Raw genomic sequence first — 25,716 nt, forward strand, 5'->3', positions numbered from 1 at the left:
CCCCTTCTAGTAGTGCGATATCCAATGAGACTTTGGGTCAGAGAAACAACTTCTCCGCCCCAGCCGAGGATCCGGCTCCAGACAGAAATCCGCCCTGCGCTGGGCCAGGGGCGTGACGCCAACCGTCGGGCAGAACTACCACTCCCAGCGGGTAGCGCGACGGACCCAGCCGCGCAAGCCTCGGGAGCACGGCAGTGTGGTCCGCTGGGGGCTGGAGTCCTAACGACTCGCGCACGTGAAGGAAGGAAGGAGCGGAAGGTGGGAAGGGTCGGAAAGCACGATCCTACGAAACCGGTTTGCTAGTACTTGCACGGGTAGTCTGGGGACGCGAGCATGCCCAGAAGTGGGGTACGGGAGGGTGAAGAGGCGGGGAAAACGGTACACACATACACACCCACCCACTCATTCACAGGCATCCAGGCCTTGTGTTGGGCCGGGGAATAAGAAGAGGGGTTCCAAACTCGGCTGGTCACCCTCTCTGAGGCGGCGCGAGGAAAGGCAGAGCATTCAAGTCTGCAGAGGGGTGGGGGTAACCACGCACACTCTGGAGCCGCGGTAAGGGGGGTTGGGACGGCGCAGCGAATAACTGCCGTTCACGCGGCGGAACGTTGGAGGCGTGGGGCGCCCACAGGGTCACCGGAACAGGGCTCCTGCGCTTGCGCTCCTGTGGGCGGTGCGAGCGGGTGGGCGTGTGTGAGGCGGGGTCGGAGTGGGGGAGGGCTGGCCTGGTCGTCGCTCCTCCCCCCCTGCCCCTCCAGGGCCGAGTGGGCCGGGCAGCCATTTTGGGAAGAGCTTTGTTATGCTTGTGGGCTCTCCGCCTCTGCGGGATCAGGAAGCTGGGGACGCGCCCTCAGACGCTGCCTCTGGCCCCTAGCTGTAGCCACACTGCTGCCGGGTAAGTGGGGGTTCCGGACAACGGGGCGGCAGGGTATCTTGAGTCGTTCCGGCGCGGGGCTCCGCCCGGTGCCCAAACGACCGGCTGTTGGAACTAGTTGAAGGAGGCTCTCACACAGGTGGTTGGTGTTGGTCGGGGTGGGGGAGAGAAGCCGAGGGGCCAGTGGTCCTGTGGTTCGGATGGGGCACCTCACCCCGCACGAGGAGCTTTGCAGTCGAGTGTCGCCGCGTCTTAGCCCGAGCGCTGCTACTTCAACTTTGGTCTTCGGGTCGGAACGCTCACCTGCGGCTCTCTGGCTCTTTTCCAGGCGTTCCGGCTTGTCGATGGCTGAGTGGCTTGGTTTACGGGTTTATTTTTCTTTCTTTAGAGCCAAGGGCTTTTGTTTTCCAACGAAGGAAAATTTAAGGAAGAAAAAATCGTCTAAGTCAGCCGTGGGGCATCTGAGGGGAAAAGAAGAGCTTTAACCACCAGCGTTTCGGTTCTTGATACCGAGGTGTTTTCTTTGATTTAGATTAAGTCGGTATTCAGCACCTACGGATTGCCTCCCTCCCCCGAAAAAAGCTAGTCGATCTTGGAGAGTTTTAAGGAGGATTTTTTTCTGTTTTAAATCTACCTCTCTCCACCCCCGTGAAATTCAGAAGAAAGGCTGAATCTAAAATGGCTGTAGCTTGGGGAAGTGCCCTAAGCTTCGGTAACATAAATACGTTACCATGTCTTAAATTTTTGGTGGTTTCTCCCACGAGGATAGCAGCTGAATCCTTTGATATTTTGGTCTTCTTGGAATTGCTGTCTGGTCTTGAAAAGTCCTTTTAGGTAAAAACAAAGGTGAGGCAAAGAAGTTTGCTTACTCCGAAAGTTTACGTAAGAGTGGGTGCGGTTTTATTTGGCTTTTGTGTGTGTGTGTGTGGTTGCTTATAGTTTTGAAATTGTGCTATGATGGTAATTTTATCAGCCAACTTTGTGCTCTGAGGTTGGTTTGCATTATTTGTCGAAATACGCTCTTAACGTTGATACTTACTGCTTACCAGGAAAAAAAAAAAGTTAATGGTGGTTCATGTTTGAGTTTAGTAACAGAAGGCACACGTTTCTTTGTAAATTCCTTCCAAAAGTAGAGTGACTGGTAGTCTTCAAGAGACTTAGATTTGTAATTTCGTGGACTTCTGGCCTTTTCTGTAATATTTGAAAGGGAGTCGAGTGCTCTTAAGTTTAGGACAGTTAGTGCAGTGGTGAGACAAGTGAAAACGAACTTTAGATATGTAGCTCCTGATTGTTTTGCCCTTTCAAACAAAAGGCTGTCTTTTTGTTAGCCTTTTATTATTATTTTTTTAAGCCATTAGATCCAGAAGTTTAACTGAGAACACAAAGGCATACAATGGAAACCAAGAACAGATAACTTCAGTGTTTGGAAAGGTGCTTCAGTTTCAGGTTGCAGTCTGTCTAAAAGATAAAAATAATAAAATGCTAGTTGTGAATGAGAACTTGAGAATTAATAGTAAAATAAGCTGTCGCCTTCCCTAGGGAGTCAGTTTCACTTACCTTCCTCCATTCTTTCAACACAAAAGTTTACCTTTGTTAGTTCCCCTGGGATTTTTTTTTTTGTTCTTAAATTATTTTGGTGATCTTATAAGAAAAACATTTGAAGTGCTCTATAGGAATTACAGGTCCTTTGCCTTATGTTTTGCCATTTGCCTACTGAACCTGTAAACTCGGGTACTCAAAATGGTTTGTACATGTTGATATAAATATTTTTTCATTTGATTCTGGATGGTGTCTTACCAGTTCTTGAAATGGGGAGTTGATGTTAGTAAGCCTTTTTATTTTGTATAAATGCAACTCACTAATTTTCTCATCAGTAGCTGCTTAAAAGCTTGGCTGAAGCGGGCACATGCAACCATTTTAATAACTTTGGAATGATACGGAATCTGGAACACATTTCTGCTTATAATACATTTTAAAATTCTTAGTTAAAGATATAATACACAGTTATGAAGCATACTTCAGATTGCATATCTTTGTTATATGGTTAAATTGTATGTACTTGGTAACAGTGATAAGTAATGTGCTGGGACCTAAGCAGTCTGTTTATAAGTCATTAACCATTATGGGTGCTTTCTTTAACTATGAAAATAAGACTGTTGGAAGGGTGAGAGGCACAACAATTTTAAAGGATCCCAGTTTAAAAACTACTTCATGGAAAAGCCATATTTATGGTTTTTCAAATAGATGGGAGGAAAAATCTAGGTGGCACATTGATATCGTGTTACCTCACATATGACTATAGTTGCCATTATCTGGAACTTAATATTTGGTATGCTGAGACATCGTTGTCCTAGTCATTTCTAAATCAGACTCTGATTTTTATTTCCCGTTGAAGTCTGCTCCAAAACAAAACCAGCTACAGTCAAACTTGAAAAGTACTTTTAAGAATAGCTGAACTACTTTCGTCCACAGGTAGTCAGTCTTAACTAAGGTAAAATATTGCTAATGTTATGTAATATGAATTTCGATAGGTGATTTCAAATATACTGGGCAAATATTTCAAGAAGTCAAATAGTTCTTTTCCTTTATGAAAGCAGTCAGCTTTTTTTCCTTTTCAAGAAATGCTACAGGCTTTATCTACTGTGGTACCGGTTTTGGTTTGCTAAAGGCTAGAAATACCTAAATAATCATAAAACATTTTGTCAACAAAGAACTTAGTAGTTTAACAGATAAGTGGAATATGTTACAGGATGACAACATACAAAGCTTTCTCAAAGAAGTTGGCTTTTAACATACTTGTTATGTTTACCTTCCTTTTCTGTGATAAAACTGTGATGCCTTATGTTAACCAGATGTCAGGCTAACAAATTACCAGAATGAGCACAAAGTTTTAGTACACTTTTCTGAGCTCTCTTCATGTGGAAATACATTTTGTTTTCAGAAAAATAAATTCATTTAATTTTAGCTATACTTCAGATTTCAGACTCTTGTTTCTTCTGGTTGTAAGTTTAAATTTTATTGTATAAAAAATTCTCTTCTGAATTATTGCTGCCTTTGAAGTATATTGAAAAGTTGGGGGGGGGGGCTCTTTGGCTATCTAATTAAAAGGTAGAGCCATTCCAGTGTTCCTGCTATATGTTTATGAATTATTAGCTCTACTTTTTAATTAGTCTTATGAGGTCTGATGGGAAGGGTGGTTTATTGCGGGCTTCATAAGCTAGAGGCTGTAATAGAGTCCCACATATATAATCTCATTCCTCAGAATACTTTTTAGAAATAGATAATATTAACCCTTCTACAGTGAGTGTACACAGGTTCCAAGAAGTTAAGTAATTTACATAATACAGTGAGAGATCTTGATTCAGGCAGCTTTCTCTGATTCTAAAGCTCAGTTTCTGCCACATCATATAGAGAGATGGTATGGTAATTAAGGGCCTCAGCTATACAGTCTGGATTTGAATCTCCACATTGCCACATTGCCACTTACTGCTTGGTGATCTTGGGAGAGTTTAAAGTGAAATTTTTGTGCCCGTTTCTTCCTGGGTTAAATGGAGGATAGTAGTAACTTCTCAGTGTGATTGTGGCAAATAAATAAAATACTGTTTGTAGGGACGCCTGGGTGGCTCAGTTGGTTAAGCGGCTGCTTTTGGCTCGGGTCGAGATCCCAGCATCCTGGGATCGAGTCCCATATCGGGCTCCTTGCTCAGCAGGGAGCCTGTTTCTCGCTTTGTCTCTGCCTGCCACTCTGTCTGCCTGTGCTCATTCTCTCTGACAAATAAATAAATAAAATCTTTAAAAAAAATACTGTTTGTAGAGTTCTTAAAACCATGCATTTCATAATTGTTAAACTGTATAAAATTGTCTTCATGCCGTTTTACCAATCAAATGAAATTCATAAAAATCTGAACAGATTGTTGCACATGGGTGTTCTTATTTTTCTTCTTGGGTATTTTTGTGTTAATTTTTCTAGTTTATTTGAATCAGAATCCAGTTCCCATATACTATAACTGGCATTCTTTCAAACCTCTTAATTTGTACATATCTTCTGTGTGTTTTTTTTCCTTGCACTTATTGAAGAAACGATTATTTATCCTGCACAATTGCCATATTTGAGATTTTTCTGAATTCTTATAAATTGGTAGTTGGATATGAGGCTTACATTGAGATTTGTTGGGGGTGGGGAAGAGAAGACTAACTTCATAGGTGACTGTGCATTTGTTTTTGTTATTGTTTTTTTTTTCCTGGTTTGTTCAGTGGTTCTCATATATATAATTTCCTTAAAATTTCTCTATTGAGCAACACAGAGTAATTAGAAGAGTTATTTACCCTCCTTTGTTATGCATGTAAAAATGGAGCGATTGGTTTGCCAACTTAATGTTAACTTTTCCCAGGTACTGTTTTCCCTTTTTCTTCATAGTATGTATTTTTGTATATAAAATTGAGCTGAGTATGCTGGATTTGCAATGGTTTTGTTTTCTGGTTTGGGTTACTAGTGAGTAGTTTTCTTAGCCTGTTTGGTTTGAATTTTTTTCTTCTCAAAACTTTTCCCCAGGGCACCTGGGTGGGTCAGTTGGTTGAGCATCAGACTCTTGGTTTCAGCTCAGTCCTGATCTCTGGGGCCTGAGATCACGCTCCACCTCAGACTCTGCCCTCTGTGAGGAGTCTGCTTTAAACTCTCTTCCTGTCCCTCAGCCCCTCCCCTCTGCACTTTATCTCTCAAATAAATAAGTACACTTATTTATTTAATCTAAAATACTTTTATTTTAAAAACACTTTTCCCCCTATTGCTTTTGCCCCCCTCCCAGCCTCCTTAAGCATTTTATTCTTAACACATATTGCACTTTCGCAGTAGGGCAGGCACTTCTCCCCCTCACACCCCAGGGGAAAACATCCAGGCATATTCTTAACACTACCTTTATTCACCATTTAATCATCAACTTTCCAACAGTCTCCAAATCATAGATAAAGATTTGAAGCAAAAAGGGGTGGGGTGACTTGCCCAAAGTTACACAGCTAGTACCTGGCAGAACTAGCTAGATCCAGTCTGCTCTTCTACCTTAAAAGTAATGTTTGGATTGAAAGCAGTTTATTCTTGAGAAGAAGTTTGTAGAAATGCTTGTAAATAAAATGAACTTAAAGTAAAAATATATGTCTGGTGATAAAGTGTTCACTACTGTTACTCCCCTCAGTTATAAAAACTGTGTATAGTTTTTTAGATGTGACAAATAGTCTGTTCCCCATTAGGAAATTGGTGCCTTTCAGGGTCAGTGTAGCTGCGAATATTTGGTAAAAGTTATCACAACTAAATGGCTTGTTTGTTTGTAGTGTAGTTGATATAGTGACGTTTGGAGCAAATGCTATAAAAACATTGTTGCTGGTTTTAAAACCTTGAGTTTCAGGTACTTGAATAAATCTAATGCATTAGTTACCTAAATCTTACAGTCAGAATTTAATGTGTCAAATTGCATTAGGTAATAAATAAGTTTCTGTAACATACTGTTCTTACTTGGAACTTCTGTGATTTAAGTAAATTCCATTTCTTTTCTTTCTTTCTCTTTCTCTTTTTTTTTTTTAAGATTTTATTTGTTTGTTTGTCAGAAAGTGTCAGCATACAAGCAGGGGAGCAGCAGGAGAGGGAGAAGCAGGCTCCCCGCAGAGCAAGGAGCCTGATGCAATGAGGGACTCCATCCCAGGACCCCAGGACCATGACGTGAGCCAGAGGCAGACCCTTAACTGACTGAGCCACCCAGGCATCCCGTAAATTCCGTTTCTGTCAGTGGGATAGTTGAGTGTTTAGTTATGATTGCAGAAAGTGTTCATTACTGTTGAATGAACAATATTGGAAAGGAGGTTACCTGAAAAAGGTTAATAAATTTTGCTCTTGAAAAATTTTGCATTTTGTGAAATTACCTTTAGGAAATGTTTTTTGTAACAATGAGGCAGAAGTGACACAATGATTAAAGTTTATTACTGATGGATAGACTGGCAAGATTCCTGTGTTGGACAGTCTAATTGGGTTTTAAAGTGATCTTTGTTGTTTCTTTTTGACCCTTTACCAGAGAACAAGGACAGTGTAGAATCTATTCCATTGGCTTGTGGCAGTAGCAGTGGCAGTACTAGCTGGGCAGTTTCCTAAGCAACTCTTCCGGTGATGTGTGACCTTGGCTGGTGATTTTTTTACTGCTTAGCTTTACATGGTTTCTGTGTGTTTGCAAAGTCAAGGAGGCTCTCAGTCATTCTCTGAACTCCCAATATATTTCTGATAAATTCCTTTTCTGTTTAGTCTACTTAAGTATAGTTTCTTTCTTTTCTTTTTTTTTTTTTTTTTAAGATTTTATTTATTTGACAGACAGATCACAAGTAGGCCGAGAGAGAGGAGGAAGCAGGCTCCCTGGGGAGCAGAGAGCCTGATGCAGGGCTCGATCCCAAGACCTGGGATCATGACCTGAGCCGAAGGCAGAAGCTTTTTTTTTTTTAAGATTTTATTTATTTATTTGACAGAGATCACAAGTAGGCAGAGAAAGAGAGGAGGAAGCAGACTCCCCGCTGAGCAGAGAGTCCGACGTGGGGCTGGATCCCAGGACCTGGGATCGTGCCGGGAGCAGAAGGCAGAGGCCTTAACCCACTGAGCCACCCAGGCACCCCTTTTTTCTTTTTCTTTTTTTTTTTTTCCGAAGGCAGAAGCTTTAACCCATTGAGGGCTTTAACCCACTGAGCCACCCAGGCGCCCCTAGTTTCTTTTTTTCAACCAAAGACCCTGATTTATAAAATTGGCTAATATAATTTGCACCTTGTAGAAGGTTTTGTTTGTGATTTCCTCAGTTTAGGGTAGTCTCATATCTCAAGAAGTGAAAAACTTATATGAATGTCTTTTTTAAATACAGAACAAGAATTTTCCTTTTTATCCACTCCCAAATTTTTTTTTTAAGATTTTATTTATTTATTTGACAGACAGAGATCACAAGTAGGCAGAGAAGCAGGCAGAGAGAGAGGAGGAAGCAGGCTCCCCACTGAGCAGAGAGCCCGATGCAGGACTCGATCCTAGGATACTGGCTGGGATCATGACCCGAGCGGAAGGTAGAGGCCTTAACCCACTGAGCCACCCAGGCGCCCCCCACTCCCAAATTTTTAAAGCAGTTCTCAACCTTTTAAAATTTAGCTGGAGTAAGGCCTGTGCACTGTTAGTGTAGTAAAGCTCCCCATGTAATATTCTTCTTTTAAAGATTATTATTATAAAAGCAGTGTTATGCTGGATAGAATATTAGGAAATATATATGTGCAAAAATAAAAATACTCTCCTCATCTAGAAATCACTACTGTAACTTTTGGTATACCTTTCCCAGTTCTTTGTATAAGCACATGTATGTAGGTTTTTATTTTACTAAAATGAGATTAACTTGCAACTTGCTTTTTTAGTTGGTGATCATGCTCCACGTTCAGCAGGGAGACTATGTGAATGAACATTCTCTCTATTTGCCCCTTCTCCCCTGCCCTTAAATAATCTTTAAAAAAAAAAAAAAAAATCCGTTCCCCCAGCTGATCTAAAGTAGCATCATACAGCTAGCTATTCAGTACTATTATCTGATCCAAGACCTTGTTACATGTAACACTTTAATTTCCTTAGATCTCTTTAATCTAGCATAGTCCTTATTTTTTAGGGAGACTTGAGTTTGAGAGTGCTCTGTCATGAAAATGGTTTTGTACAGTTGCATTCTGTGTTGTCTTTTAGTTTTTCCCTTTAATTCTTCTATTTTTCTCTAAAGTGTACATCTAAAAATTTGATAGATTTGCATCAAAACATTTTTGGCCAGAATACATTATAGCTATATCACTCTGCATTGTATTTATTAAATACATAATACCTCTTTGACCTAATTTCATAATGCTAAGATTGATCCTTAGATTAAGATAATAGTAGTCTGATCCAGGGCACCTGGGTGGCCTCAGTTGGTTAAGTGACTGCCTTCAGCTCAGATCATGATCCTGGAGTCCGGGGATGGAGTCCCACCACATCGGGTTCCCTGCTCGGCAGGGAGTCTGCTTCTCCAGCTGACCTCTCTCCTCTCTTGCTCTCTCTCTCTCCTGCTCTCTCTCTCAAATAAAAAAATAAATCTTAAAAAAAAAAAGCTGATCCATATATTAAACAGTGAGTCTTCTTGAAACAAGAAAATAATTTTCATGGTGTTACTTTGCACTAAAAGTTCTCAGTCCCTTATCAATCATTGTCCTAATTTTTTAAAGACAGCTTTATTGAGATTTACATAATCTAAAATTTACACATTTTATTTTTTAAGATTTTATTTATTTGAGCAGTGCTTGGGTGGCTCAGTGAGTTAAACCCTGCCTTTGGCTTAGGCCATGATCTCAGGGTTCTGGTATTGAGTCCTGCTTCGGGCTCTCTGCTCCATGGGGAGCCTGCTTCCCCCTCTCTCTCTGCCTGTCTCTCTGCCTACTTGTGATCTCTCTCTCTATGTCAAATAAATAAATCTTTAAATAAATAAATAAGATTTTATTTGAGAGAGCAAACATGAGCAATGGGGGGGAGGGGCAGAGGGAGAGGAAGAAGCCAACTCCCCACTGAGCGAGGAATCCGATGGGGGGCTCAATCCCAGGACTCTGAGATCATGACCTGAACCAAAGGCTTAGTTAACCAACTGAGCCACCCAGACACCCTAAATTCACACATTTTTAAATGTACAATTCAGAGGTGCTTGGGTGGCTCAGTCAGTTAAGCATCTGCCTTTGGCTCGGGTCATGATCCTGGGGTGCAGTATTGAGCCCTGTGTATCAGGCTCTCTGCTCAGCAGGGAGCCTGCTTCTTCCTCTCCCTCTGCCTACTTGTGTTTTCTCTCTCTCTCTCTCAAATAAATAAATAAAATCATTTAAAAAATGAATATGTACAATTCAGTGATTTTTTTTAAAGTATGTTCACAGAGTTGTACAACCACAGCCACTGTCAAATTTTAGAATACTTTTATCACCCCAAAAAGAAACCCTATAACCATTAACAGTAGGCTACTGCTAATCTTCCTGTCTCTACAGGTTTGCCTATTCTGAACTTTTCATGTAAATAGAATTATACAGTGAGTATCTCTTATGTCTGACTTTCCTCACTTAGTGTAACATTTTTAAGGTTCCATCTACATTGTACTGTGTATCAGTGTTTTATTTGTTTTTATTGAGGTATGCTATTCTGTTATATGAATATACTGCTTTTTGTGTGTCCAGTCATCAGAATTGTTGGGCATTTGAATTGTTGCCTCTCTCTGGCTCTTTATTATGAATACTACTGCTTTGAGTATACAAGCTTTTGTGTGAATGGATTTTTACATCTTTTCTTGGATTTTTTTGGAGTGTACTTGCTAGGTCTTATGGTAACTCTGTTTAGCTTTTTGAGAATCTGTGTTCAGGGAGCCTGCAGCATTTTACACTCCCACCAGCAGTATATGGTGGTTTCAGTTTCTCTGCATCCTAACACTTGTTATTATGTCTTTTATTACAACCATCTTAGTGGGTGTGAAATTGTATCTTCATTGTGGTTTTGACTTGCATTTCCCTTGTGGCTAATGATGTTAAGCATTTTTTCCTATGCTTAGTAGTTATTTGAATATCTTCTTTGGAGAAATGTTTATTCAGATCCTTTGCTTTTTAAAAAATTTTATTTTTTGAAGATTTTATTTGACAGAGAGTGCACACACATAAGTTGGGGGAGGGGCAGAGGGAGAGAGTCTCAGACAAACTCCCTGCAGAAAGTGGAGCCAGATTTAGGGCTCAGTCTTACAACCCTGAGATCACAACCTGAGCGGAAATAAAGAGTTGGACATTTAACCATCTGAGCCACCCAGCTGCCCTTGTCCACTTTTTTAATTGGGTTATTTGTCTTTTTATTGTTGTTTGTAAGAGTTCTTTATTGATACATAACCGACGTGCAACATTATATTTATTTCATGTGTACAGCATAATGATAAGATATTTGTATATGTTGTAAAATGATCACGGTAAGTCTAGTTAATATCTATCACTATATATTGCCAGAAAATTTTTTCCTGGTTATGAGAACTTTTAAGATCACTCAGCCACTTTCAAATAATGCATTGCAGTATAGTTATAATCACCGTGTTGTATGTTACATTCCCATGACTGAAATTTATAACTGGAAGTTTATACCTTTTGGTGTTTCTGTAGATTCCACAGATAAGAGAGATCAGGGTATTTGTCTTTTTCTGCTTAACTTCATTTAGCATCCACAAATGGGAAGATTTCTATTTCATTTCTTTTCTTTTCTTTTCTTTTTTTTTTAAGTGAGAGAGAGCATGAGCAGGGTAAAGGGAGAGGGACAGGGCTTCTGGCTAAGCAAGGAGCCCAACACAGGGCTCAATCCCAGGACTCTGGGATCATGACTTGAGTCGAAGGCAAACACTTAACCAATTGAGCCACACACGGGCGCTGATTTCATTCTTTTTTATAACTAAATAATATTCTGTGTTTGGTAAGGATGATATATTTTCTTTTCTTTTTTGAGATTTATTTACTTTAGAGAGAGGGAGAACAAGCAATGGGGAGGGGCAGAAGGAAAGAGAGAGAAACTTAAGCAGACTCCAGACTAAGTGCTGAACTAGATGCTGGGCTCCATCTCACAACCCTGAGATGATGACCTGAGCTGAAACAAGAATTGGATTTTTAACCAGCTGTGCCACCCAGGCTCCCCCCTTTAGCCATTCATCCATAGTGGACACTTGGGTTGTTCTCGTATCTTGTCTAAGTCGTTGGGTTGTCTTTTCACTTTCTTGAGGGTGTCCGTCTTTTGAAGCACACTTTTAAAGTTTCATTTATTTAAGTAATATCTACACACAACATGGGGCTCAAACTCAGGATCCAGAGATCAAAAATTGCACACCCTTCTGAGCGAGTCAGCCAGGTACCCCTGAAGCATAAACATTTTTAATTTTGATAATATCTGATTGATCATTACCTAACCTAAGATCACAAAAATTTGCTCCTGTTTACTTTTAGCTCTTAAATTCAGACCTTTTGATCCACTTAAAGTTAATGTTTTAAAAGCATTATTTATTTATTTTAATGAGCACAAGCAAGCTGGGGGATAGGAAAAGGGAAAGAGAGAATCCTGAAGCAGATTTTGAGTTGAGCTCAAGCCAGTGCAGAACTCAATCCCACGATCCTGAGATCATGACCTGAGCCAGAACCAAGAGCCAGCTGCTTAACTGACTGTGCCACCAAATGCCCTTTTAAAGTTAATTTTTATGTGTGGTTTAAGATGTGAGTCCATATTCTAGTTGGTTGGGTTTTGTTGTGGTTTTTTTTTGAAGATTTTATTTATTCATTTGACAGAGAAGAAAGAGATCACAAGTAGGCAGAGAGGCAGAGAGAGAGAGAGGAAGAAGCAGGCTCCCGGATGAGCAGAGAGCCCGATGTGGGGTTGGATCCCAGGCCCCTGAGATCATGACCTGCGCTGAAGGCAGAGGCTCAACCCACTGAGCCACCCAGATGCCCCTGTTGACATCTCTTGAAGAAGTTATTGTTTAATGGGCACACTCTCTGTACTAAGAAATTATCCCGTTTGCTGTTAATCCCTATGCAAGTGTGCCCTGTTTGTAGGAGAGATAAAGACGTAAACAGATAAATGTAATGCACTGTGATAGATGGCTTGAGTATAGGTACATATGTGATAACATGCTTCATGAAGTGGGACTTAATTTAAGTCACCTACTGAGGGATGAGAACTGAAGATTAAAAATTTCGATTGAGACAGTGAAGAAATGACAGAGAAACAAAAGTGCTGCATTAAAGCTTTTAAGTAGCCATTATATTTACAAGGCAAAAGAAAAAAGGAGTAAACCCAAGGATCATAAGGAGAAGACCAGGTTATCTTAATGCAGTGATTGCCACTCATGCTTCTCTCGGAGAAAGATTTCACCAGCTCTTTGTGAAGAGTATATGTGTAAGGATGCCAACTTTTTAAAAAATGAGCTGTCCTTTTTTCCCACATTTGTCTGTATTTTATAGCATTATTGCCTTTTCTCTTACGAAGTGGTATTATTAGGATTTCTTTTTTAGGATTTTTTTTTTAATGTTTTGCTTATCCAAATAAAATTGACAGTAACGGCCTTTGAAACATACTTTGAAATTCTGTGGCTTGCTACAGTCTAACACTGAAAACTGCTGGTCTAATGTGATGGAAACCACGAGAAGGCGTTTTAGATGGGATTGGCAAAGCACCTCAGTGGCTCACTCAATTAAGCATCTAAGTCTTGGTTTCAGCTCAGGTCATGATCTCAGGGTTGTGAAATTGAGCCCCACATCAGGCTCCACGCTGAGTGTGGAGCCTGCTTAAGATTCTCTCACTGGGGGCGCTTGGGTGGCTCAGTGGGTTAAAGCCTCTGCCTTCGGCTCAGGTCATGATCCCAGGGTCCTGGGATCGAGCCCTGCATCGGGCTCTCTGCTCAGCAGGGAGCCTGCTTCCTCCCCTCTCTCTCTGCCTGCCTCTCCCGCCTACTTGTGATCTCTGACAAATAAATAAATCTTTAAAAAAAAAAAAAAAAGATTCTCTGCCCCTCCCCCCCACAACCCATCCCTCATCCCTCCATCCCCCCATGGGTGCACTCTCTCAGGAGGGTGGAGGGGACGTTTCTTTCTTTCTTTCTTTTAAGATTTTATTTATCTGAAAGAGAGCATGACCAGGGGAAGGGGCAGAGGGAGAGAGAATCTTTTTGAGAGGGTGTGTGCATGCACAGGGCGTAGGTAGGGAAGGGGCAGAGGAAGAGGGAGAGAGACAATCCCAAGCAGGCTCCACACTCAGCATGATCCCGATACAGGACCCATTCCCATGACCCTGAGATCACCACCCAAGCTGAAACCATGAATCCATTGCTCTCAACTTACTGAGCCACCCAGGCACTCCAAGCCAAAATCAAGAGTCAGCAGCTTGGCCTCTTAACTGACTGAGCCACCTAGGTGCCCCTGAATGTGATTTCTAAGAATGCTGTATATGGTTTGTTATATCAGTGCCACTCACTTCTTTGAATTATTTCAGTTATTTACCAAGGATCATTTCACAGTCTGTCATCAAGTTATTTTTAGTGATCTCTTAGCTGAGAACTAGGTTACATCCTTTTTCAGTTTCGTGGAATACCAGCATGACTTGTTTCATTGCACTTCGCAGACACTGTATTTTTTTTCAGACTGAAGATGTATGGCAACCTGTGTTGAGCAGGTCTTTTGCTGCCATTTTTCCAACAGCATTTTCTCACTTCATATCTCTCTATCAGATTTTGGTAATTCTTGCAATATTTCAAACTTTTCCTTTTTTTTTTTTTTTAAGATTTTATTTGAGAGTACATGCATGAGAAAGAGCATGCGAGGACTCTGGGATCATGACTTCAGCCAAAGGCAGACGCTTAACCAACTGAGCCCCCCAGGCACCCCTATTTCACTCTTCTTCATTATTACTGTATTTGTTATGGTGGTCTGTGATCAGTGATCTTTGATGTTACTACTATAATTGTTTTGGAGCACTACATGAAATAATGCTTTGTACCTTATCCACATTCTTTGTGCTTGTCATACTTGCTCTCAGAAGCAGGGCATTCTCTGATATTAGTAAAGGGTCCAAAAGATGAGGTCATTAAACACAAATTCCTGTTATGACACGTGACAATTAAAATACTCCAAGACGGGGGTGCCTGGGTGGCTCAGTTGTTAAGCGTCTGCCTTCAGCTCGCATCATGATCCGCAGGTCCTGGGTTTGGGCCCTCCATCGGGCTCCCTGCTTGGACGGGAGCCTGCTTCTCCTTCTCCCATTCCCTCCACTTGTGTTCCCTCTCTCTGTGTTTCTCTCTGTCAAATAAAATCTTTTTTTTTTTTTTAATTATTTATTTGACAGAGATCACAAGTAGGCAGAGAAGCAGGCAGAGAGAGAGAGGAGGAAGCTGGCTCTTGGCTGAGCAGAGAGCCCAATGCGGGGCTCGATCCCAGGACCCCGGGATCATAACCTGGGCCAAAGGCAGAGGCTTTAACCCACTGAGCCACCCAGGCGCCCCACAAATAAAATTTTTTTTTTTAAACTCCAATCCGGCCCCACATCGGGCTCTCTGCTCAGCCGAGAGCCTTCTTCCTCCTCTCTCTCTCTCTCTCTCTCTCTGCCTGCTTCTCTGCCTACTTGTGATCTCTGTCTGTCAAATAAATGAATAAAATCTTAAAAAAAAAATACTCCAAGGGCACCTGGGTGGCTCAGTGGATTAGGCCGCTGCCTTCGGCTCGGGTCGTGATCTCGGGGTCCTGGGATCGAGCCCCGCGTTGAGCTCTCTGCTCCGCAGGGAGCCTGCTTCCTCCTCTCTCTCTCTGCCTGCCTCTCTGCCTACTTGTGATCTCTCTCTATATCAAATAAATAAATAAAAATCTTAAAAAAAATACTCCAAGATGAATCAAAAGACTCTTTTTCTTTTTAATACACTTAAGGTAGTACATCACAGTAAGATGGGTGAGAAGGGGAAGGACACTTTTGAACTGGGGAGTTGGGAAAAAAGACCCAACATGATGCCTTGACTACGGGTGCGGGGTGTTCTCCAGCAGACTCCCCGCCAAGCATGGAGCCAGATCTGGGGTCACATCCCATGACCCTGAGACCGTGATCCTAGCTGAAACCAAGATTCGGACACAACCCACTCAACTACCAGGCTCAGGTCAGTTTTAAAGAAGTGAGCATGGAAGTGGAAGGTAGGGAAGTTCCTTTCAAACTCAAGTCCATTTACCCTTTTAGCTGGTCATTTGGCATGAGCCTGATAATCTTTTGCAGAAAGAACATCTTGTGGCTTCTTTGCTTTCTTTTTCTCAGCTAGGTGTGGATATGGCAGGTCGTTGGAGCTTCATGGCTCAGTAGTATATATTTTGAATTATTTTCCCTATAATGGAGTTGGATTTATGGGTCCTGTTCTTTTAGGTATTCTCATGGCTAAGGACATGAGATTGAAGTTTTATTAAGATGAGGAGCCATGTGCTTACCAGCCACATTTCAGTATGTGTTTTTTTCTTATCACAAAAAGGTACTATTTTCAAGTCTTTGAGTTCTGCCTGGAAGCCAGATTTGGTTAACACAAGTAATAGGAGTATAAGAAAAAAGGCAAAAAAACCCCTCTGTGTTTAAATTAATTAAATTCCCTATTTAGTACACTTGTTCCATAAGACTTTAAGGAGTTTGTTCTAATTTTTTAATTTTAGGAAGCATACTTTATGACTGGAGAATAAGAACCACAATGTAATTCAGAAGGCAGTGAAGTTAGAAGACTTGATTCCAGGCCTGACCTAACTGATTATTAGATGTGTTATCTCAGATAAGTCCCTTACCATTTTAGACCCTGCCTTTGTTTGTTTAAGCTCTATACCAGATTTGGGGCTTGAACTCATGGCCCCAAGATCAAGAGTCACATGCTCTACTAATTAAGTCAGCCAGGCACCCCTGCCTCAATTTTTTGGTGGTTGTTAGCCTCTGGAATGGATGGCTAACCTGGTGTCAGTGGGAGGAAGGAGGAAAGGATAAAGTGTGTTAAGAGTTACACAGATTAGGGGGCGCCTGGGTGGCTTAGTGGGTTAAGCCTCTGCCTTCAGCTCAGGTCATGATCTCAGGGTCCTGGGATCGAGTCCCACATTGGGCTCTCTGCTCATCAGGGAGCCTGCTTCCTCCTCTCTCTCTCTTTGCCTGCCTCTCTGCCTACTTGTGATCTCTCTCTGTCAAAAAAAGAAAAATTATTTAAAAAAAAAGAGTTATACAGATTAGTTTTAAGAATACTCGCAGAATAGGGGCACCTGGATGGCTCAGTTGGTTAAGCAACTGCCTTCAGCTCAGATCATAATCCTGGAGTCCTAGGATCGAGTCCCACATCAGGCTCTCTGCTCGGCAGGAGTTGCTTCTCCCTGTCACTCTCCCCTTCTCAGTTTCTCTGAAATAAGTAAAATCTTTAAAAAAAAAAAGAATTCTTCCAGAATAGTACTAAATAATTCTTCTGGCTTTATATTTAGTTTTATCCCTCCTTTGATTAAAATGTGATTTTCTCATTTTTAAAATAATTTGGTTTATTAATCTTCAGATCAACATGTGAAATAGTATCGCTTTCATTTTAGAGGTAAAGAAACTGGGAGCTACCCATCAGATTTTGGAACGAGGACATATCTGTGTTCCTTGGAGTTAGGAGAGAAAAGTATGGACTTGCTATGGACCAAGGAATAAATGGGGAAGTGAGGGACACATGGGTGGCTCAGTGGGTTGAGCCTCTGCCTTCGGCTCAGGGCATGATTTCAGGATCCTGGGATCAAGCCCCACAACAGGCTCTCTGCTCAGCAGGGAGCCTGCTTCCCCTCTCTCTGCCTGCCTCTCTGCCTACTTGTGATCTCTGTTAAAAATAAATAAATAGGGGCGCCTGGGTGGCTCAGTGGATTAAGCTGCTGCCTTTGGCTTAGGTCATGATCTCAGGGTCCTGGGATCGAGCCCCAAATCAGGCTCTCTGCTCCGCGGGGAGCCTGCTTCCTCCTCTCTCTCTGCCTGCCTCTCTGCCTACTTGTGATCTCTGTAAATAAATAAATAAAATCTTTTAAAAAATAAATAAATGGGGAAATGAGAAAATGAAGACACTAAGGATAAACTGCCTTTTTTTTTTTAATTTTTTTTTAAAAACATATAATGTATTTTTATCCCCAGGGGTACAGGTCTGTGAATCGCCAGGTTTACATACTTCACAGCACTCGCCATAGCACATAACCTCCTCAATGTCATAACCCCACTACCCTCTCCCTCCCCCCCACCCCCCTCAGTTTGTTTTGTGAGGTTAAGAGTCATTTATGGTTTGTCTCCCTCCTGATCCCATCTTGTTTCATTTATTCTTTTCCTACCCCCCAAACTCCCCATGTTGCACCTCCACTTCCTCATATCAGGGAGATCATATGATAGTTGTTTTTCTCCGATTGACTTATTTCGCTAAGCATAATACCCTCTGGTTCCATCCACAACGTCACAAATGGCAAGACTTCATTTCTTTTGGTGGCTGCATAGTATTCCATCGTATATATATACCACATCTTCTTTATCAGTTCATCTGTTGATGAACATCTAGGTTTTTTCCATAGTTTGGCTATTGTAGACATTACTGCTATAAACATTCAGGTGAGGATACACTGCTCTTGATAGAAGTTTGTTAAGACCCAAGGGAAGTAAACATAAATAACTAAAGAGAAATAGACTCTAGGAAGGGGTTTTGCTTTAAAGTTCAGGGAGAGGGGCACCTGAGTGGCTCAGTGGGTTAAAGCCTCTGCCTTCGGCTCAGGTCATGATCCCAGGGTCCTGGGATCGAGCCCCGCATCGGGCTTTCTGCTGGACAGGGAGCCTGCTTCCCCCTCTTTCTCTGCCTGCTTCTCTGCCTACTTGTCATCTCCATCTATGAAATAAATAAATTTAAAAACAACAAAAACAAACAAACAAAAATAAAGTTCAGGGAGAAGTGGGTGTGGTTTGTTTTTTGTTGTTGTTGCTGTTAATTCCGGTGAAACCGGTGTAGATGGAGGTTGAAGTTACCAGAAGTAGTAGATGGTGACACTGCTAGACTGTGAAGAAAATGATGGATTGAAATCAAGAACACAGAATTTTACTATTAAGGGAGCCTAAGGTAGAAGAGATTGAGGGAAGGTCCTTGGTAGGAACATTCTCTCCTTGCATTACAAGCTTATAATTAAAGGATAAAATGAGATCATGTTGTGAGGTACTTTGTAGATTTCCAGGCATGTCTAAGTGCCTGAGAAGTCATGGATTTGGAAAAGCTAAGATATTGAGCAAATGTTTATGAATGGGTGCTTGGATCAAGTATTCAGATACAGATAATTCTGATATACATGTTGCAGGGAGAGCGCAAAAGCAGTTACTAAAACCTGAATAAAAATTGATAAGGTAGAACATTGTTTATATATATATTTTTTAATATTTATTTATTTGTCAGATAAAGAGTGAGAGTGAGCGAGCACAAGCAGGGGGAGCGGCAGGCAGAGGGAGAAGCAGGCTCCCTACCAAGCAGGGAGCCTGATGTGGGACTCGATCATGATCTGAATCCAAGGCAGACGCCTAACCGCCTGAGCCACCCAGGTTTCCTGAGCATTGTTTATACTTAATATTGACTATTTCTCTTGACTTAAACTGCTTTATTACACTTTTTTAAATTGTGGCAAAATATACTTAAGATTTAATATTGTAACCATTTTTTTAAATTTTTATTTAAGATTTTATTTATTTGTCAGAATACAAACAAGGGGAGCAGCAGGCAGAGGGAGAAAGAAGCAGGCTCCCTACTGAGCAAAGAGCCTGATGGCAGGTCTGAAGCCCAGGACCCTGAGATCATGATCTGAGCCAAAGGCAGATGCTTAACTGACTGAGCCACCCAGGTGTCCCTCTTGTAACCATTTTAAAGTATAAAATTTGGTGGCAATAAATACATTCACAGTTTTTTGCATCTGTCACCCCTGTCCAGTTGCAGAACTTTTTCATTATCCCAAACATAAATCTCTCATGCATTAAGCAGTCATACTTCTTCCTCCCAGGCTCTGGTAACCACTAATCTGTGTTCTGTCTCTGTGGGTTGGGTATTTCATACAAATGGAATCATAATATGTGTCATTTTGTGTATTTGGTTCTTTCACTTAGCATAATGTTTTCAAGGTTCATTCATGTGGTAGCATCATCCATGTGGTAGCATGTATCAGTACTTCATTCCTTTTTATAGCTGGGTAATAGTCTATTACATGGATATACCACTTATTGTTTCTCTATTCATCATCTGTTTGGACATTTGGTTTCTTTCTTTGTCACTGTTATAAGTAAAACTGCTGTGAACATTCACTTAGAAGTTGTGTAGATATATGCTTTCATTTCTCTTGGAAATATACCAAGTAGTGGAAATGTTCATTCATATGGTAACTCCCATGTTTAACTGTTTGAAGAACTGCCAGTTGTTTTCAGCAGTTAGACAATTTTCTTCTTCTGCCAACAGTGTATGAGGGTTCCAGTTTTCTGCATCCTTGCTTTATTGTAATTTTTTTAAGATTTTATTTACTTATTCATGAGAGGTAGAGGCAGAGGGAGAAGCAGGCTCCCTACTGAGCAGGGAGCCCAATGTGGGACTCCATCCCAGGACCCTGAGGTCATGACCTGACCTGAAGGCAGATGCTTAAACTTCTGAGCCACCCAGGCACCCCTATTGTAATTTTTTTTTTTTTTTTTTGAAAGGGACAGGGAACACAAGCAGAGGGAGCTGGAAAGGCAGGAAAGGGAGAAGCAGGCTTCCTGCCATGTAGGGAACCTGATGCGGAACTTGATCCCAGGACCCCAGGATCATGACCTCAGCCAAAGGCAGATGCTTAACGACTGAACCACCCAGGATCCCCTCTTTATTGTAATTTGTAAAAATTAATTCCTTAAACCTTTGAATCCTTACCACCTGCTAGGTACCATGTTAGGTGAGTTTCAAAGAAGGGCAAGGCAGGATTCTAGAAGCCAGTAAGTTTTTGCCCTGCTTGGGAGTTAAAATCAGCATTTATAACTATTCTGGAAGGAACAAATGTTGAGTGCACTAGAAGGCACAAAGTGCCTTGAAGATTTCAGAAGGGGAATTCCTTGTGGGGAAACATTTATTTCTTGATTCTCAGATGGAGGACCTTAAATCCTGTCTGTAGCTGGTAGGAAGACAAAATTTCTGAGCCAGGGTTGTGATATAATTTGAACCTGGATTTAGGAAGAGAGATCTAGCAGCCAAGAGTAGAAGCTGAGGCAGAGGGAGGAAGAGACTAGTAGTCCCTATGAAACCAGTTTTCTTATTAGTAATTGGAACTTGGAGTGATAAATAGAAAGGGAAACTAAGGGATGGAATAGACAGGACTTGGAAACTCATATGTTTATAGCCTCCCTAGATCTCCTGTCTTCTGACGTTAAACACTGTCTACCAGAGACTGACACTTCCCACAATTCTGTCTCCAGGACAGACCTTTCTGAGCTTCAGAACATGTACTTGATGTCTCATATTAAAATTACATATTTTAGGGGCACCTGGGTGGCTCAGTTGAGCGACTTCCTTTAGCTTGGGTCGCAGTCCAGGAGTCCCAGGATCAGGTCCCACATTAGGCTCCCTGCTCAGCGGGGAGCTGCTTCTCCCACTGACCTTTCTCCACTCATGCTCTCTCTCATTCTGTCTCCCTGTCAGGTAAATGAATAAAATCTTTTAAAAATTAATTAATAAAATTACATATTTTAGGGGTACCTGGGTGACTGGTTAGTTAAGCATCTGCCTTCAGCTCAGGTCATGATCTCAGGGTCCTCCTGGCTAGGTGGGAAGTTGTTTCTCCCTCTGCCCCTCCCCCTCATTCATGGGTACATGCACTCTCTCAGATGAAATCTTTAAAATGTATATATGTATGTATATATATATGTGTGTGTGTGTGTGTGTTGTGTTTTCTGTTTTGTTTTGTTTTTTTAAAGGGGTGCCTGGTTAAGTTGGTTAAGGATGTGACTTGATCTCAGCTCAGGTGTGTTGTTTTTTTTTGTGGGGTTTTTGGGTTTTTTTTAAAGATTTTTATTTATTTGACAGAGATCACAGGTAGGCAGAGAGAGAGGAGGAAGCAGGCGCCCCACCCCCCTTTCAGAGAGCTTTTACTTATTTATTTGAGAGAGAGAGAGAGAGAGCATGAGAGGGGAGAAGGTCGGAGGGAGAAGCAGACTTTCGGTGGAGCTGGGAGCCTGATGCTCAGGACTCAATCCCAGGACTCTAAGATCATGACCTGAGCTGAAGGCAGTTGCTTAACCAACTGAGCCATCCAGGCGCCCCAAGGTCTTTTTTTTTTTTTTTTTTTTAACTTTAGACTTTTATTTACTTTTGAGAGAGACAGAGAGAGCAAGGAACTTGACACGGGACGTGATCCCAGGACCCCAGGATCGTGATCTGAGCCAAAGGCAGATGCTTAACCAACCGAGCCACCCAGGCACCCTCAGCTCAGGTCTTGATCTCAGGGTTGTGAGTTTAAGCCCTGTGTTGGGCTCCATGCTGGGTGTGGAGCCTACTTTAAAATATTTTTAAATAAAATATTAATATATATATTTTATATATGATACATATTTTTAAAATGTTGATCTCCCCTCCAGTTTAGTCTTGTACAATGTTTTTTAAAGTTTTGTTGTTTTTTTTTTAAGATTTTATTTATTTGAGGGAGAGAGACAGAGAACACAAGCAGGGGGAATGGGAGAGGGAGAAGCAGGCAGCCTGATGCAGGGCTCGATCCCAGGACCTTGGGATCATGGACTGAGCCACCCAGGCGCCCCTAAAGTTCTAAGGAAGTTCTAAGTGATGTATTTTCCCTTTTCCATATTTCTCAGTAGTTTAACAGAAGTCCCTTGCATTAGTCACCCTAGAAAGATAGCCACAGCTCCAAAAGGCATCACCAAAGAATAAAATTTTCCAAAAAATTGCAGAGAAAGTAATTTCATTACAGAAACATTGACTAATAGAGAAGATAAAACAAAATGCCCATAGTTCTACCATCCTAATGAAACCATTATTCGTATTGTGTAATGTTTCTCTTAGTCTTTGCTTCCAGAACAGGAATTTCTTTTTTGTCCTCTTCCATCTTTTACTTGTTCCCTTTTACTAAACACTCCCATCTGTCATCTGTCTCCTCCCCCACCTAGATACTCTGTACAAGCGTGTATAGACACGCTGAGTGTATACACACTCTTACATAACTTTACATCCTGTGTCAGTGTATATTCAGGATGGTGGATAAGTAGTTATGGGATATATGTCAGCTTTACAACTTTCACACCAGTAGCAAAGCATTGCCAATTAATATTTCCTCTGCAATACTTACCTCAACTGGGACTCTGCTAGAGATATCTGACTCCAGAATTGACTGAGAAGATGGTATATGTCAGTTGGGAGACTGGAATATGCCTAGAGGGGGTTGAAAAAGAACTGTTCATGTTCAAAATTGAGGTATTTTCCTTTGTGTCTAAAAGCTTAATAACCTAATGGGTGATTCACCTCCTGGCCTTGAATTCCATGTTCTCTGTGGTTTAAACCAAAAAAAAGAAAAAAAAAATTTTTTTTAAGGTTTTATTTACTTAATTGGAGAGAGAGAAGCAAGCAGTGTGTTGGGGTGGGGGAGGACAAGGAGTGGGGGTAGAGAGAGGAACAAGCAGACTCTCTGCTGAGCACGGAGCTTGACAAAGGGCTCAATTCCAGGACCTGGAGATCATGACCTGAACTGGAATCAAGTCCAACTGACTGAGCCACCCAGGTGCCCCTAAACCAAGATTTTTTTTTTTTTAATGATTTTATTTATTTGAGAGAGAGAGAGCATCAGAGGGAGAAGCAGACTCCCTGCTGAGCAAGGAGCCCCATGTGAGACTAAATCCTAGGACTCCAGGATCAAGACCTGAGCCACCCAGGTGCCCCCTAAACCAAGATTCTTAAGACAAAAATCATCCAGCAGTTATGTCTTGTTCATAAAAACCTGTTATGTGGATATTGTTATCATGTATTTATTACTGGGAGTTATAGATATAGACGTAACATTTAAAAAAAAAAAAATTCTAGGGGTTTCTGGCTGACTTGGTTGGTGGAACATGTGACTCTTGGTCTCAGTGTTGTGGGTGTGAGCCTCACATGGGGTGTAGGGATTACTTAAAAATAAAATCTTTAGGGGTGCCTGGGTGGCTCAGTGGGTTAAGCCGCTGCCTTTGGCTCAGGTCATGATCTCGGGGTCCTGGGATCGAGTCCCGCATCAGGCTCTCTGCTCAGCAGGGAGCCTGCTTCCCTCTCTCTTTCTCTGCCTGCCTCTCTATCTACTTGTGATCTCTCTGTGTCAAATAAATAAATAAAATCTTAAAAAAATAAAAAATAAAAAAATAAAATCTTTAAAAAAGATTAAAAAAGAAAACAAAACAACTTGAGTTACGCTGAAGGAACAGCAACCAGTCAGCTTTTACTCACTATATTAGTGAATGATATGATGGTCATTTATGTAGTTGCACAAGCTAGAAATGAGCCTATATTTCTCCTTTATATCCATCTCCATATCCCATCAGTTATGAAGTTCTGTTTATTTTTCTTCTTAAATATCCTATGAATTGGTTTCTTTTAGTTTATTTATATTAAAAGCTGGTCTTTCCTAGAGTGTGTCTTGTAGTCACTCCTGATTTTAAAAATCTCTAGACTGGGCCACTGAAACCAATTTCAGGAGGTCATACTTGAATTAGCTGTTCCTTTTGTGCACACTTGTTTTTCTTTAAGTCTGGGCCAAAGTGTTAACCTCCCCGTCCCAGTTCACTAACGAAGCACCTCTTTGCTAACCAAGAGCAAATTACAGGCAGAGATTCAGCTTCTCTTCTTCACCTGGAACCTTTTTGAAAAGGAGAGTTTTCTGATTCACATTTAAGTGTCTTTGCTATATAACAACATATACAGGTCTAGTCAAGTTTTCTGCTGTGACAGATTTGCCAAGTAATAGAAATTATGTAGTTTAAGATTTTCAAATTTATTAGCATGTAAATTGCTAATGATAATGTTTTGCTCATAGTATTTCTTTTTTTTTTTTTTAAGATTTTATTTATTTATTTGACAGACAAAGATCACAAGTAGGCAGAGAAGCAAGCGGGGGGGTGGGTGGAAGCAGAGAGCCCGATGCGGGGCTCGATCTCAGGACCCTGAGATCATGACCTGAGCTGAAGGCAGAGGCTTTAACCACTGAGCCACCCAGGCGCCCCTACTCATAATATTTCTTAATCTGTTGTTTATGTCCTCTTTTTCATGATGTCTTTTTTATTTGTATCTTTTCCCCTAAGCAGTTCTACCAGTTTGTCTCTTACTAATCTTTTAATTAATTATAAATTTTTAAAATTATCTCCATTATTTCTGACTTTTTTTTTTTTCAGCTTCTTTCTGGCTTTTGAGGTTTTCTAGGGGGGTTGTTTGGTTTGGTTTGGGTTTTTATTTTTCTTGTGTTTTTTGCCTTTGTTTTTGTTTTTTGAGAGAGGGAGAGAGATGACCTGAGCCAAAATCAAGAGTGGAAAGCTTCACTGATTCAGCCACTCAGCCGCCTCTTTTAATCTTTTTTTTTTTTTTTAAAGTGGTCTTAAAGCTTATTTTCCATTAAGTACTGTTCCACCCTATTATATTGCAGATTTATTTGTAGTATTTTTTTGTAATTCTCCTTAAGTGTATTGAAAGTTTCTTTATCGGGACATCCTTTCTCCCACAGTAAGTTTTGATCAATACCCAGTATGTAGCTAAATTCCAATTACCTCTTCTTCCCTTACATGAATTCCTTCCTTACTGCACCCAAGTTGCAATACCTATATAAAGCACCTTGCTGCATGGAAGCCCTCAACTTCTTGCTTGGCCTTGTCCCTCTGCCAGGAGTCTTCCTCATTCTACTCTGGCTCCTGCACTCTGAGTTGGACTGCCCTCCTAATAGGACACTCACCTTATGTTTCTTTTTTTTTTTTTTTTTAAGATTTTATTTATTTATTTGATAGAGAGAGATCACAAGTAGGCAGAGAGAGAGAGAGGAAGGGAAGCAGGCTCCCCGCCGAGCAGAAAGCCCAACGTGGGGCTCGATCCCAGGACCCCGGGACCATGACCCAAGCCGAAGGCAGAGGCTTAACCCACTGAGCCACCCAGGTGCCCCTCACCTTATGTTTCTTAATGGACTTTGACATCCTGCAGTGGTCTCCTGCCATACACACATTTCCCTATCCTTCATCCTGCATGGACACACTTCACATCCTGATTAGGCCTCAGCACCCT

General features: G+C 41.3%; 1 protein-coding gene across 3 annotated transcripts in view; it reads left to right on the forward strand.

Annotated features, from left to right (window-relative positions):
* The first annotated feature begins 145 nt into the window (after positions 1-145).
* The window catches only part of GPBP1L1 (GC-rich promoter binding protein 1 like 1), a 61,105-nt gene continuing 35,534 nt past the window's right edge, over positions 146-25,716 (forward strand). Inside the window, exon 1 of one of the 3 annotated variants that reach the window (XM_045997436.1) lies at positions 146-258. The gene's annotated coding sequence lies outside the window, so the exon portion shown is untranslated. Of the gene's footprint in view, positions 259-414; positions 556-748; positions 896-25,716 lie in introns of those variants that run through there. The other 2 variants (XM_045997440.1, XM_045997430.1) reach the window with 2 other exon arrangements.

The sequence above is a fragment of the Meles meles genome, chromosome 1, assembly GCF_922984935.1.
Source record: "Meles meles chromosome 1, mMelMel3.1 paternal haplotype, whole genome shotgun sequence".
NCBI lineage: Eukaryota > Metazoa > Chordata > Mammalia > Carnivora > Mustelidae > Meles > Meles meles.